The following is a 13,888-nucleotide window of genomic DNA, read 5'->3' as shown; positions in this document are numbered from 1 at the left end:
CTGTAACAGAAAATACAGCTACAACCTCCCTTAGCATTTAGACTGAGTCTCTCTGCCCCTTCGGAACCACTTGGAATGCCCCCACCTCATCTCTGCACACAGCCCATACTTCAAGTAAAACTCCACCTACTGCTGGTCATGTAGTGATAACTATATAGATAAATTAAGATGAGCAAACAAAACAAGACAGGCAGAGACTTTTCCAGAGGTGTGTCCGGAGCTTGCTACACTAGGAGTTTTATCACAATCATCCTGTTTACAGACTCAAAGACGTGCAAAGTGGAAAAGCCCTTTAGTAGAAAATGTTTTGAGAATGCCCTAATTTCTGGGCATGTGGCTCACTGTGTCCCAGCACTCAGGAGGCTAAGGCAGGAAGGAAGATTAGGAGCTCAAGGCAAGCCTTAGCTACTACACAGCATGGTCAAGGATATCCTGGGCTACAAACAAAAATGTCCTAAAGTTGGGCTTGTGGGGACTGGAGAGATGGCTCAGTGGTTAAGAGCACTGGCTGTTCTTCCAGAGGACCTGGGTTCAATTTCCGGCACCCACATGGCAGCTCACAACTGTCTGTAACTCCAGTTCCAGGGGACCTGACACCCATGGCAAAACACCAATGCACATAAAATAAATTAATTTTTAAAAAGTGGGCTTGTGAAGGGGACCCAGAAGACATTTTCATGAGAATGAACCTCAAAGAGGTGAGAATAAAAACTCGGTTCAGATTGACTGTATAGACCTGATCAAAACTTCTAGCCCAGCGGTAGTGGTGCACATCTTTAATCCCAGCACTCAGAAGACAGAGGCAGGCAGATCTCTATGAGTTCAAGGCCAGCCTGGTCTACAAAGCAAGTTGTTCCAGCATAGCCTGGATGGTTACAAAGAGAAATCTTGTCATGAAAAACAAAAACAAACAAACAAAACTTCTAGAGAGTCCGATGCCAGGGGGTTTATTGCCAGTATATTTAAACATAGTATAATTCGGAAAGAAGTGTCCTGGTGTAATACAGTCCTGGTGCACAGGAAAGCATTATTACATCAGGACTCAACTCAGGGTACATGTGATTTCTTCTGAGAAGATGGGTTCTGGAGATAGGCTACCTGTACTAACTTAAGGGCCCAGGTCATTTGGGCTATTAGCCACCTCTGGTCCTGGTTGTGGGAGCTTGCGGGAGTCCATGGCTGTACAGGTAATGTAAGGGTTTAGACTGTTAAGTATCTCCGATCTTGGTTGTGGGAGCTTGGGGAGCCCTTGCCTGCAAGGGTCGTTTAGATTGCTAGGTATCTCCAGTCCCGGCAGTAGGAGCTGATACGGCCTGGTGGAACAGATAACAAAGATCACCAGTTGCCAGCTTTCTGGATGGAAGAACAGGTTTTATATCTTTTCCTTTGAGAAGACAGTCCTGTGTGCTTAATCATTACTGGTTTTCCTGGACAGCTGTGAGCATAAGGACCTTCGTGCTGTGCTCACAATAGCCTTGCCCTGCCAGGCTTTTTCTTTTGGTCCACCAACCAGCTCCCAAATCATGACACGGAGACTTCTTATTAGTTATAAGTGCTCGGCTTATTAGTTGTAAGTGCTAGGCTCGTTTCTAGCTAACTCTTTTAACTTAAATTAACCTGTTTCTCTTTATCTACCTTTTGCCTCAGGGCTTTTTACTTTTCTTTCCTTCTGTGTATCTTACTTTCTCTGCTTCTCGTGGCTGGCTGGCCGCTGCCTGGCTTCTTGCTCCAGGCACGTCCCTCTCTTTCTTCCCTGTTCTCTCTTCCTCCCCCTTCCCTTGTTCCTCTCTCAAGCCTAGAGTCCTCCTCCTATTTATTCTCTCTGCCTGCCAATCCTTCTCCTGTCTAGCTATTGGCCGCTCAGCTCTTTATTAGACCAATCAGGTGTCTTAGGCAGGCAAGGTGAAATAAACGCAACACATCTTTACAGAATTAAACACACATCCTTACATCATTAAACAAATGCAGCATAAACAAATGTAACACACCTTTACACAGTTAAAGTAACATTCTGCAGCACAGACAATGTAATACATCTTTACATAGGTAAAACAATATTCCATAACACCTCGATGGCTTACACCTATAACCCCAGAACTCAAGAGAGTGAAGGGAAGGATTGCCCTGAGTTTGAGGTTTGAGGCCAGCAGGGGTTACGTAACAAGTCTCTGTCTATAAATAAATTAATTAATTAGTTAAATAAATAAATAAATAAACGATACAAAACAAACAAACAAAAGAACAAGGCAGAAAGGGAGAAAGAGAAAGCTCTGATTAGAAACTTAGAATCTGTCCTCTGTGGGCACCATACTCAATTAGTTAGGACCTGTTCTCTGGGCACCTCATACAGTTGGCTAGAATCTGTCCGCTGTGGATACCCCACAAATAAGGCCTGTCTGCTGTGTACATTTCACACATTTGGCTAGGTCTGTCCACTTTGTGCACCTGTTTACACATTTGGTTAGTTCTGTCCACTGTGGGCACCTGTTTACACATTTGGTTGGTCTGTCCACTGTGGGCACCTGTTCACACATTGGGTTAGGTCTGTCCACTTTGTGCACCTGTTCACACACTGGGTTAGGTCTGTCCACTGTGTGCACCTGTTCACACTTTTGGTTAGGTCTGTCCACGGTGGGCACCTGTTCACACATTGGGTTAGGTCTGTCCACTGTGTATACCTGTTCACACATTGGGTTAGGTCTGTCCACTGTGGACACCTGTTCACACATTGGGTTAGGTCTGTCCACTGTGTGCACCTGTTCACACACTGGGTTAGGTCTGTCCACTGTGTGCACCTGTTCACACATTTGGTTATGTCTGTCCACTGTGGTCACCTGTTCACACATTGGGTTAGGTCTGTCCACTGTGTGCACCTGTTCACACATTTGGTTATGTCTGTCCACTGTGGTCACCTGTTCACACACTGGGTTAGGTCTGTCCACTGTGTGCACCTGTTCACACATTTGGTTATGTCTGTCCACTGTGGTCACCTGTTCACACACTGGGTTAGGTCTGTCCACTGTGGGCACCTGTTCACACACTGGGTTAGGTCTGTTCACTGTGGGCACCTGTTCATACATTGGGGTAGGGTCTGTCCATTACAGGGACCTCACAAATTTGTTTAGGAGAACATAGTTGTCTTCTTGTAGTTGGTCTTAAATTGGAAGCTGGGGCATAAATTAGGGAAGCCGCCAATTGTTAATCAGGTCCTGAATATTTGGAGTTGGCACAGAAGTTATAGATGGATTGGCTTCTTTGATTGTCACCAGAGAACACGTGGCTTCCTGCAAGTCTGACTTACAGCGAGCTGGCTTCCTGTGCCAATGACTGTAGCTGAGGGCTGGTTTCTTGTGCAACCTACTGCAGGTTGTGGGTCAGACTCCCAAATGTATAAATGGTCTGATTGTTTAAGGGACTGGTGTCATAACACACAATGAAAACAGAATCATAACAGTCTCATGGGGTGGTGATAGAACACGCCTTTAATTCCAACACTTGGGAGGCAGAGGCAGGCAGATCTTTTTGAGTTCGAGGCCAGCCTGGTCTACAGAATGAGTTCCAGGAAAGGTGCAAAGCTACACAGAGAAACCCTGTCTCGGGAAAAAAAAAAAAAAATCCAAAAACCAAAAACCAAAAACAAAAACAAAAAAAACCCACAGTCTCATTTCTCCCAAGGTGCCACTGCAAAACAGCCTTGTTTTTGGTGATTCCTGCTTTCCTGTTTCTTTTTTGAGTCAGAGCTAATCTCAAGCCTGATACTTGGCCAAAGCGGACACTGAATCTTTGATCCTTCCACCTCCCCCTCCCAAATGCTGGGATTATCAGCCTGGCTGATTGCCCTTTTTTTTTTTTTTTTTTTTTTTTTTTTTTTTTTTACTTTTTCTTTCCTTTCCTTCTTACACATTTATTTATTTAATGTGTGTGTGCACGTGCACGCCTGCACACGTGTGTGTACCACAGAGAACCTGCAGAGTCGGTTCTCACCTTCCACGCGTATGGTTTCCGGGGACTGAATTCAGGTCTCAGGACTGGCGGCAAAGTCCCTTCCCCCGCCAAGCCACCTCTCAGCCACTGAATCCTGCTTTCTCACCAAAAAAGTCCCTACCCTGTTTTATCGCTTGGACCTCTTGAACAAAAATGGCCACGCTACCCCATCACCAGACTGTCCCTTCGTGAGGTCCACACTCTGGAGCCGATCCTTCTCTTCCTTTCAGAAGGCCAAGCTTTTCAAACCTCTGCTCCACTTCCCCAAGCAAGAGCCAGCCTGTGCATTTGAGGTGCTCTTCTTGGCTGTAGCCGGTTAACGAAGCCAACTTTGCTGGACTCCTGTAAATGCGGCTGTTGGACTTGTTGTCACCCAGCTCTGCCACCTTTTCCACCTCTGGATGTGGTTTCTCCATCCTCCGATTCCTGCAGTATTCATTCCTAGTTATATCATACTATATTTTTTTAAAGATTTATTTATTTATTATGTATACAGTGTTCTGTTTGCACATATCCCTGCAGGCCAGAAGAGGGCACCAGGTCTCATTACAGATGGTTGTGAGCCACCATGTGGTTGCTGGGAATTGAACTCAGGACCTTTGGAAGTGCTCTTAACCTCTGAGCCATCTCTCCAGCTCCCATAATCATACTATATTTAACCATATTGAAGACATTTCTTGAGAAGCAGCTCTGAAGGTAAGGCAAAATAGAAGGGTCTGGGCCAGCAAGAGCTAATGACTACCGCCTGGTTTCTCATCTCTCCAGGTGAAACCACATGTCTAAGTGCAGCTAAGAGGAGCTTCTTTGGCCTGGTCTGGTCAAAGCACCATCATGAAAGCCTCAGAGGTCCTAAATGCCTCGCAGCCATCTTGGAAGAAGACTTTGTTCCAGCTATGGCTACATCAGATACCCTACTACCACTGCCAAGAGAGATTTTGCTTTGGTTGTGGCTCTTTGGATACCCTTTTGCTTTTCCAGATGACTCTGCCCCTCTCCAGCCACTTTAGATGTCCCTTTAGCAGTCTGTGAGGGAACACCACCACCCCATAATGCTGAGTACACTTGTACAGACTGGCACAGCCATACAGAAGGTCTGTGGTTAGCAGGCAGGAGACTGCTAACCTGGCCTTCATGAGGACCCGCTCTTTGTGCCTATATAGTAGTAGGTACTCCTGCTGAGCCTGCTGGACCCACACCTATGATCCCAGCACTTTAGAGGCTTAGTTAGGAGGATTGATGTTGTAGTGTTGTTCATTTTTTCTTCTTGTTTGCTTGTTTGCTTGAGACAGTCTATGTAGCCCTGGCTGGCCTGGAACTCACTCTGTAGACCAGGCTGGCCTTGAACTCATAGAGATCTGCCTGCCTCTACCTCTCAGTGCTGAGATTAAACGTGTACACTACCACATGCAGCTTTTTGTAAGACAAATTGCTAAACAGTCTTATTAATAAAAAACCTGGAGCAAGATATTGGGGTGAAAGCTGGAAGATCAGAGGGATAGAACAAGCCACAGCCAACCTCATCTTACCAACTCCTCAACCTCCAGAGAGAGCTACTTCCTGTATACTCACATCTGCATACCTTTCCATGCTCTGCCATTTTACTTCCTCTTTCTGCTCAGCTCTATCACTTCCTGTCTGTCTGTTCAGACTTCCAGACCTCTATGGTTAACTAGCACTGGGATTAAAGGTGTGTGCCACCATGCCTGGCTCTGTTCCCATTGTGGCCTTGAACTCATGGAGATCCATCTGTCTGCCTCCCAATGCAAGGATTAAAGATGTGTGCTACCACTGCCTGACCCCTATGTTTAGTATAGTGGCTGGCTTTTTCCTCTGATCCCCAGATAAGCTTTATTGGGGTGCACAAATAAAATATCATCACAGCTTTTGATGTGTTTGAGACCAATGTCTGGTGAGTTTCAGTCCACCCAGGATCAGAGCGATAACTTGTCTCCAAACACCAAAGTGAGTGAGGGAGGGAGGGAGAGAGGGAGTGAATGAGTAAATAAACACACGCAGCAACTCCTCTCACCATCATTGGCTAATCCAGGGATGCCTCCGGTCTGTGCACTGAGCACCCATCATAGGCAAACCCACTTTGGGATGGTTTTATTTTGCCTGTTTGTGATTTCTATCTCAGGTCGAGCAGGTTGCTCTCAGTAACATAAGGAGTTGATAACATCCAAGACTATTAGCCCTGAGTAGTTGCCAGCCTGTCTCTGATTGCTGCAGCTGAAGCTCCTAGAAGAGCCTGTTAGAAAACGGCAGGAAGAGCTGCTGGCTCCAGCTGCCAGGAAGACTGCAGACTCCAGCTCTGGATGCTGGAAGAGCAGGGGACAGCCACTAAGGGCTGAGAGCTGCTAACACTAAGGAAGCTGCCCTTTGCCTACTTTTGATTTCTATCTGCACTGAGCAAAAGAGGCCAGGCATGAGAGCACACTCATGTAATCCACTTAGGAGCAGAGGCAGGAGGACCAGTAATTCAAGGTCATAGCCAGTTCAAGGATAGCCCAGGCTACATAAGAGCTTATCTCAAAAGACCAGCTGATACAATCTGCTTCCCTGATGTTTCTACCAATGGGTTTTATGTTAGTTACTTTTCTATTACTGTGATAAAACATCCTGAGCAAGGCGACTTACAGAAAGCAGAGTTTATTTGGGTGCATGGTTCTATAGGGATGAAAGTCCATCACTACAGTGGTGGGGAGACAGGAGCAAGCCTGGAGCCTAAGCCGGAAGCTGAGAGCTCACATCTTGAACTGCAAGCACAAGGCAGAGAGGACAACCGGAAATGGCAGGAGTTTTAAAACTCTCAAAGCTCTCCTCCAGTACATACGTCCTCCAACAAGATTGAACCATACCTCCTAAACCTCCCAAAACAGCATTGACCACTAGAGACAGTTGTTCAAATATACACACCTATGTGACACATGTTCATCCAAACTGCGGCAGATTAGAAAAGAGCCTTGATCTATGATTTTATTTTATCCTGTAACTATAAAAAGTCCATGATCTCTGTAATCACATCTGGAGGTGGAATATTCTGGTTTCCTACAGATGTATACCTGACCAAAAAGAAGGAAAGAAGAGAGCGAGGGAGAGAGAGAGAGAGAGAGAGAGAGAGAGAGAGAGAGAGAGAGAGAGAAGAAAAAAATTAGCAATTTGACTCTGGAACAGCAGCTTTAGCCAAGGTAGCTTACAATATTTTGTCACTATGAAATAACAACTCTTTAAAGGAAATAAGAAAGTACATGTGACCATGATAGAGAAACACGGATTCAAGAAATCTTGAATAACATGGTCCACCATGGAAGGGGGGTGTCTTAGTTAGGGTTTCTATTGCTGTGAAAAGACACTATGACCCCAGCAACTTTTATAAAGGAAAACAAATTGGGGCTGGCTTACAATTCATAGGTTTAGTCCATTATCATCATGGCTGGTGATATGCAGGCAGACACGGTGCTGGAGAAGGAGCTGAGAGCTCTACGTCTTGATCCACAGGCAACAAGAAGTGAACTGTGTCACTGGGCATGGCTTGAGCAAAGGAGACCTCAAAGCCCACCCCAACAGTGACACATTTCCTCCAACAAGAGCACACCTACTCCAACAAAGCCACACCTTCTAATAGTGCCACTTCCTTTGTGGGCCATTTTCTTTCAAACCACCACAGGGGGTCACATGAATTTTTATAGACAGAGCAAAAGAAACCCTTAAGTTGACAAGTTTACTAGATACATTGATGGGAGCACCAGGTAAGCCTGATACAGCAAAGTGCATCTGTAGGTTTCAGAAGCTATACCATTCTTTTTAAAGGTTTACTTATTTATTATGTATACAGTGTATGTATGCATACATGTAGGCCAGGAGAGGGCACCAGGTCTCATTATAGATGGTTGTGAGTCACCATCTATAATGGTTGCTGGGAATTGAACTCAGGACCTCTGGAAGAGGGGAGAAGGGCAAGGCCTGCCAGAGCCATGCTTGCCATGCTCTAGCAAGCTGGAGTCCCTTCAGAGATGAGGGAACAACTTGCTGGAGTTGGTTTTCCTCCACCATACGGTCTCCGGGATTCGGACTCGGTGGCAAGGGCCTTTGGCTGCTGATCCACCTTCCTGGGCCACGAATAAAGTCTTAACTCCTTTTCAGGTGTCAGCTGTGTTTGTGTCACCAGTAACAAAAAGAGATCAGGCAGCCTACCACCCCTCCAAAAAAGGAGGCTCAGGGGCTGGAGAGATGGCTCAGCGGCTAAGAGCACTGGCTGCTCTTCCTAAGAACCTGGGTTCAATTCCCAGCACCCACATGGCAGCTCACACTTGTAACTCCAGTTCCGGGGCTTCTGACATTCTCGAACAGACACACATGCAAACAGAACATCAATTAGTACAAAATAAAACTTTTTAAAAAATTCAAGAAAAGGCTGAGGGAATAACAGCTCCGAGGTAGAGCACCCACAAGAACAAGGCCCTTGTGTGTGTGTTGGGGCTGGGGCTTTCGGGAGACTTCCGACCAGAGCATGGCCATAAGTTTTCTTTTTCTTTTTTTTTGTGGGGGGCGGGGGTTCGAGACAGGGTTTCTCTGTGTAGCCCTGGCTGTCTTGGAACTCACTCTCTAGACCAGGCTGGCCTGGAATTTACAGAGATCTGCCTGCCTTTGCCTCCCGAACTCTAGGATAGATGGCGTGGGCCACTACTCGCTGGGCTAAACTTTTCTTTCTTTCTTTCTTTTTTTTTTTTTTTTTTTTTTTTTTTTTTGGTTTTTCAAGACAGGGTTTCTCCGTGTACCTTTGCGCCTTTCCTGGAACTCGCTTTGGAGACCAGGCTGGCCTCGAACTCACAGAGATCCGCCTGCCTCTGCCTCCCGAGTGCTGGGATTAAAGGCGTGCGCCACCACCGACCAGCGGGCTAAACTTTTCTTAACCATTACAAAGTTTCAAACTTGGACAAACAGCTGAGGTGCCTATTGAACATAACAAGCAGACCTGGCCGCCAAGTTCTCCAGCATCCTTCAATTCCTACCTGTTACAGGGTAGGGATCAGCAGCAAATCCCACCTCCTACCCTAAACGCTCCAACCCAGGGGCTGAGGCTCTTCCCTGTATAATCCAGACATTTTGGTTGCCCCTCCCTTTTTTGGTCCTTTGGCCTAACTGGTTGCTTCTCCTAGTTCTCTTCTCTCCCTTCTCCTCTCTCTCTCCCCACATGGCCCGGCTCAGCCTGGTCGTGTCTACTCTGGACTCTTCCAGATATCTCTGCCTCTGGCTACGCTCTCCCGTATCTACAATAAACGTTCTCCTCCACCATACCTAGGAGCAGTCATGTCTTTTCCTTTTTATTTATTTATTTATTTATTTATTTATTTATTTATTTATTTATTTATTTATTTATTTATTTATTTATTTATTTATTTATTTATTCATTCATTCATTCATTCATTCAACTAGCAAATTCATGAAGCAGTCCGTATTTGAAGAAAAGGCAGGCTTGTATTTTAAAAGGAGAGAAAATGCGCCGGGCGGTGGTGGCACACGCCTTTAATGCCAGCACTCGGGAGGCAGAGGCAGGTGGATCTTTGTGAGTTCGAGGCCAGCCTGGGCTACCAAGTGAGTTCCAGGAAAGGCGCAAAGCTACACAGAGAAACCCTGTCTCGAAAAACCAAAAAAAAAAAAAAAAGGAGAGAAAATGAAAATTCTGGTAGAAATGGTTTTCTTTCCTGCCTGGGTTGTGTGTGTGTGTGTGTGTGTGTGTGTGTGTGTGTGTGTGTGTGTGTGTTTTGCTGGTGCATTGCTCATCAGTTTCCCAAGCGTTGATCCATCCCAGGGCCCCGCGTCCATGTCTTACCCAGCTGGGGCACCTGCCCCAATGGGACAGCCCGGGCTGCCTGGGCTCGGTCCGGTTCCAGCCCCTAGCTGGGGCACCCGGATCGGAAAGGGGGAGAAGGTACGGAAGGCAGGCGCCCAGCCTGAATACAGCCTGGGACCGCCCGCCACCCTCAGGGCGTGCCCAACACTCAGAGCCCGCGCTCGAGGCCACGCCCTGGGCCCGCTGACGTCAGCCTCCTGGAGCCCGCGCACACGGCTTCGGGGCGGGGCTGCGCGATGACGTCAGGTGCGGCGTGCCTCGCCGCTCTAAACCTGCGTGCGCGTTCGCGGCGGGCAGCCATTGCTGGCGGGTCCTCGCTGGTGTGTGTTGCTTCCATCACGTTTTCTGCATCTACCGCCATCGGGGACCACAGGCCATGCCGGGCTATTCTGAGGCCAGGTAGGGATCGCAGGGCTCGGTGGCGGAAGGCAGGTCAGGCTACGGTAGAGTAGGGGCCGTTCCCGCTGGGGGGGACACGTGCCACCGGGTAACTTAGGCCTGATTCTGGGGGACTCATTCCAAACGAAGTCCCTGCCGAAGCATGGAAGTTACCCTCTAGAGAGATTCCGCCCGGGAGAGAGTGTCGAGGGGCTAGAATTGGGTGATAGGCACAGGCCGGGGCTGAAGGTGCCTTGTCCCCCTTCCTAGGTGGACATCGAAACCGGGTGGATGGACCCACAGCGTGGAAGGGCTGACCAAACTCCTCTGGAAGATGTCCGGGTAAGTCAGTGGTGAAAGCCGGGCCCTGCCTGTCGGGAACTGGGCCCTCGTTTCTCTGAACCATTGTCGAATTAACTGAAGGTGTCGAATTTTTCCCCAGCCTCGAAGATACATCTTGAGCAGAATAAGGAAGAAAAGACCATTTTGTTTACTTGTTTAGGTATGTATGTTACGTAGATTTCTGTGGTCATGAGTTTAAGACAACTATTCTGAAATTAGCCTCACGTGGACTAATGTAGCAGTTTATTTACATTGTCTAATCTTTCAAATACGATATGGCCATTTCCGGAGGGCCTCCCTTACTCCCTCAGCCAAAATCGAGGTAATCTGGAGCCAAGCTCAGTATCTCTAATTTACCTCCAGCGTTCTCAGGATTTTGGTCTGAGTGGTGCAGGATTTGAGTGATAACTCTTCGCAAGCCTCCAGCGTGCTTGGGTCTGCAGTGACCCTGTGCATTCCTATAGTGCTTGCCAGAATAGTTTTGAAGTGGTTTGAGGCCTTGCCCTGCCCTCTCCTGGGCAAGGTTATAGAAATTTCAGACAAGATCAGACACCTGCCACGTGGGTAAATTACAAGTGTGGAATTACAAATGTTTCACTTCCTTTTTTTATTTCTCACTGGTGAAAAAGTTTTGCACAGTTCTGGTCTAGAGGCAAATAAGTCAGTGAATATTCTTTTTCTATATTCCAGGCTTAGTACAAACTACTAAACCCTTAAAACAGTTACAAAATGCACCACATGAGAAACCAGAGTTTGGTCCCCAGCATTCAAGTAACAACACTTCAGATGTGGTGGCACATGATTCTGATCTCCAGGGCTGGGGAGGCAGGATTCTGGGTCCCGGGGTTAGTTCTTAGAATGCAAGAAAATTGGGCTGAATGCCTGCAGGTGGTGGAGGCCTGGCCAGTGTACCAGTACCTAAGGAAGGCCTCTCCAAAGAGGAGAGCATTGGTATGGTGTTTCTTGTTTTTGAGGAGGGACACATTTAGGCTAGGCTGGCCTGAAACTTAGATGGGGGGGGGGTGGCCTTGAATTCCCAGTCCTCCTGCCTCAGCCTCAATGGCTCAAACAAAGTACTGGGGTTGCAAGCCTGTGTCTTCATGCTTGACTTGGCATATTTCATGTCAGGGGTCTCACTGGCCCTGGGTTGCCTTGAGCTCAGATTCCCCTGCCACAGTTTCCCAGGTGCTGGGATTAAAGGTGTATGCCACCATACCAGGTCCTCATTTTAAGTCTTTAATCCTGTTTTTGTTTTTGTATTTTTCAAGACAGGGTTTCTTTGTGTTGCCTTGGTTGTCCTAGAACTAGCTCTGTAGACCAGGCTGGCCTTGAACTCAGATCCACCTGCCTCCCAACTGCCGGGATTAAAAGCATGTTCCGCCGGGCATTGGTGGCGCACGCCTTTAATCCCAGCACTGGGGAGGCAGAGGCAGGCGGATCTCTGTGAGTTCGAGGCCAGCCTGGGCTAAAGAGCGAGATCCAGGAAAGGCGCAAAGCTACACAGAGAAACCCTGTCTCGAAAAACCAAAAAAAAAAAAAAAAAAAAAAAAAAGGAAAGAAAAAAAAAAAAGCATGTTCCACTACTGCCTGGTCCAAATCTCATAGTCTATTTTACGTGTATGGGCCATGGGTGGCACACAGCCCATAGGGGTCGGAAAGTAACTTGCAGGAGTTGGTTTTCTCCTCTCACCATGTGGGTCCTGTATGTCCAGCAGTTTCCCAGCAGGAACTGTGAGGTTGAAATGTGATAACTGGTACCTCTACCCTTACAGCTGTGCTGTTTCTGGAGCGCCTGCTGGAGGGAGTGGGAAGCTTGGGTTAAAGGGAAGTGTCCGGTTCTCGGGGTGGGAGCTGTGGGGTAAATGATGTAGACCCGTCCCCAGCTTACTGTTGAGGCTTCCAGCTTACTGACTCTTCCTTCAGTCTAGGAAACCCAAGGTGCGGGAGCTGGAAGAGACCTAAGATGGCACATGAGTGGTTATCAGGCTGTTTTGTGGAACTTGTGAAGGGGTAAGGATGCCAGAAGGCACCGTCAGGTCACTTCTGGATTTTTGTTTCTGTTTTTAGGAAGTGTTTCCTGTAAGTTAGGCTGGCCTCCAAGTCTATATAGCCAAGTATGGCTTTGAACTCCTGGACTCCCAAGAGTTTGAGTTACGGGCCTATACCAACGAGCCAGGGCTTCACTTCCCTTTGTGGTAACTGTCCATCAGTCAGTCACTTGGCTTTTAAAAAGTATTTTAAAACAAACAACTGCTGGGCAAGGTGGCCCACACCTTTTTTAATCCCTGCACTCAGGAGGCGGAGGCCGGGGATGTCGGGGAGTTTGAAGCCAGCTTGGTCTACAAAGAGTTACAGGTCAGCTATAACAGAGACAAAAAACAGCAACCACAACCAAAAAAAAAAAACAAAACCCCCTGTGGCCTTTTCAATAAGTCATGTGATTGAATCTCAGCAAGGTTAGCCGTGTTTAAAGTTTACAAGACTGTTTCAAAACTTGTAGTATCTGGACTCCTTGGGCCCCGGTTCCTTTAGATGACATTTGTGGTTTGAATGGTGTATATGAGGTCATGGTGTGTCTAGCTGGAATGGGTGTGGGCTGCTGCAAAATGTGGGCCACAGGCCTTTTGGCTCACTGTGGGTGCGGTCAGGATCGGAAACTTGGGTAAGGTTTTTGTGATTGCCCCTATTGGCAGTGGGCATTTATAGCAGCCCTTGGTTTTGTGATGGTGCCTAATTTTCACCCCATGGTGCTTCTGATCTCTGCAGATGAGGAAACAGTCTAAGAAAGCCATCTTGAAAGACGGATGAGGTTTGAAGCCTGCTGTTCGCTCGCCTCACCTCGGGAAGGAGTCAGCCGTTCTGGTTCTTGCCCCGAGTTGCTGTGTCTCAAGACGGTGTGTTTGGTGAAGTTGTCCCAGACTCCTTCAGTTTTTCAATAAGGAATCGGGCTGTGCCGAAGGTTATTCTGACATCTGAATATAATAAACCATGGATATTGGAGGCAGCTGGAGGAAAACACCTGCTATCCAAGCTGTTGGGAGGTGGAGGCAAGAAGATTGTGAGTTCAAGGCCAGCCTTGGCTACAAGAGGCCCAGTCTCCAAAACAAACAAACAAATAAATAGATGCAATTTTATCTATAAATTCCTCTTACTCTGCCTGTTTCTTTCCATGTTCATGTGTTCAGTTGACTCTGGTGCCAAACTCGGTCCAAGTGAACCAAGGTCCCTTGCCATTCTAAATGCTGGAGCACTTTTTGGTTTTGAGGCAGGGGCTCACTATATAGCCTAGGTGCCCTCTTGAGTACAGTGATTACATTTACCACCTCATCC

At 47.3% G+C, this 13,888-nt stretch overlaps 1 long non-coding RNA gene and 1 other non-coding gene across 2 annotated transcripts; both read left to right on the top strand.

Annotated features, from left to right (window-relative positions):
• Positions 1-10,097: 10,097 nt before the first annotated feature.
• LOC102905958 (uncharacterized) lies at positions 10,098-13,700 on the top strand. The gene is made up of 5 exons (XR_442639.3): positions 10,098-10,237; positions 10,487-10,558; positions 10,659-10,718; positions 12,482-12,568; positions 13,325-13,700. It is a non-coding gene; the product is annotated as an uncharacterized LOC102905958 (long non-coding RNA).
• On the top strand, positions 10,971-11,103 carry LOC121821037 (small nucleolar RNA SNORA9). Its single transcript, XR_006061740.1, has one exon. It is a non-coding gene; the product is annotated as a small nucleolar RNA SNORA9 (small nucleolar RNA).
• Positions 13,701-13,888: the final 188 nt, after the last annotated feature.

This window comes from Peromyscus maniculatus, chromosome 10 (genome assembly GCF_049852395.1).
Source record: "Peromyscus maniculatus bairdii isolate BWxNUB_F1_BW_parent chromosome 10, HU_Pman_BW_mat_3.1, whole genome shotgun sequence".
Lineage (NCBI taxonomy): Eukaryota > Metazoa > Chordata > Mammalia > Rodentia > Cricetidae > Peromyscus > Peromyscus maniculatus.
Note: the sequence above shows the minus strand (reverse complement) of the source record. Positions and strands in the feature narration are given on the sequence as shown.